Genomic DNA, 758 nt, shown 5'->3' on the forward strand with positions numbered 1-758 from the left:
AATGAATTGGTAAAAAATAAGACAATAACATATGTACTCTGCAATCCATGCTCAATTCTAGGTATTTAAAGCAGAAAAAGACCAAAAACCACATAAAAGTATCCATGCACCCTATAATTCTCTTAGGCTTAGGGCACAAACGGATTATCCAACCAGAGGCAAAGAGGTGTGCACCAAAAAACTAATGGAACCAAAGATTAGAACTTGCTTGTTGAAATTGGAAACTAATAGCTACATTAAAAGATGAACATTGACCTCATGTATGTAAATAGATGAAAACGGTAAGGCAGAAGCATACCTTGTTTATTTTCAACCAATTGTTGATACACTCAGGATGGTACAGATGTTTGCAGGAAAGATGTGTTAAAGACTCACCATCCTCAAAGTCCACCCGGCAAATGACGCACCTGAAACAGGATCACAACAATTAGGCATCCTAGTATAGCATTAACAAAGTTAAGTTTACAAGTAACAGAATTTGCACGTACGAATCATTGCTTCCATGTTGATCACTCCCAATCTTGTAGTTGAGTGAAGGCAAACCAGTAATAGTATCGGTTGAAAGACTAGAAAACTTTCACGAAGGTGCTTTGGAAAATACATAGTTAAAAATGAATCAAGCATTCTTCATGTGGCAGCTTAATGTAACAAAGTTAAAAGATCAAAGGCAAGTAACAGCAGAAGAGATTGAAAACTCACAAGTTCTACAGCAACAGAGACAACAAATTCTCCAAAATGACCAGCAACAAGCACCAAAA

This window comes from Vigna radiata, chromosome 9 (genome assembly GCF_000741045.1).
Source record: "Vigna radiata var. radiata cultivar VC1973A chromosome 9, Vradiata_ver6, whole genome shotgun sequence".
In the NCBI taxonomy this organism is placed as follows: domain Eukaryota; kingdom Viridiplantae; phylum Streptophyta; class Magnoliopsida; order Fabales; family Fabaceae; genus Vigna; species Vigna radiata.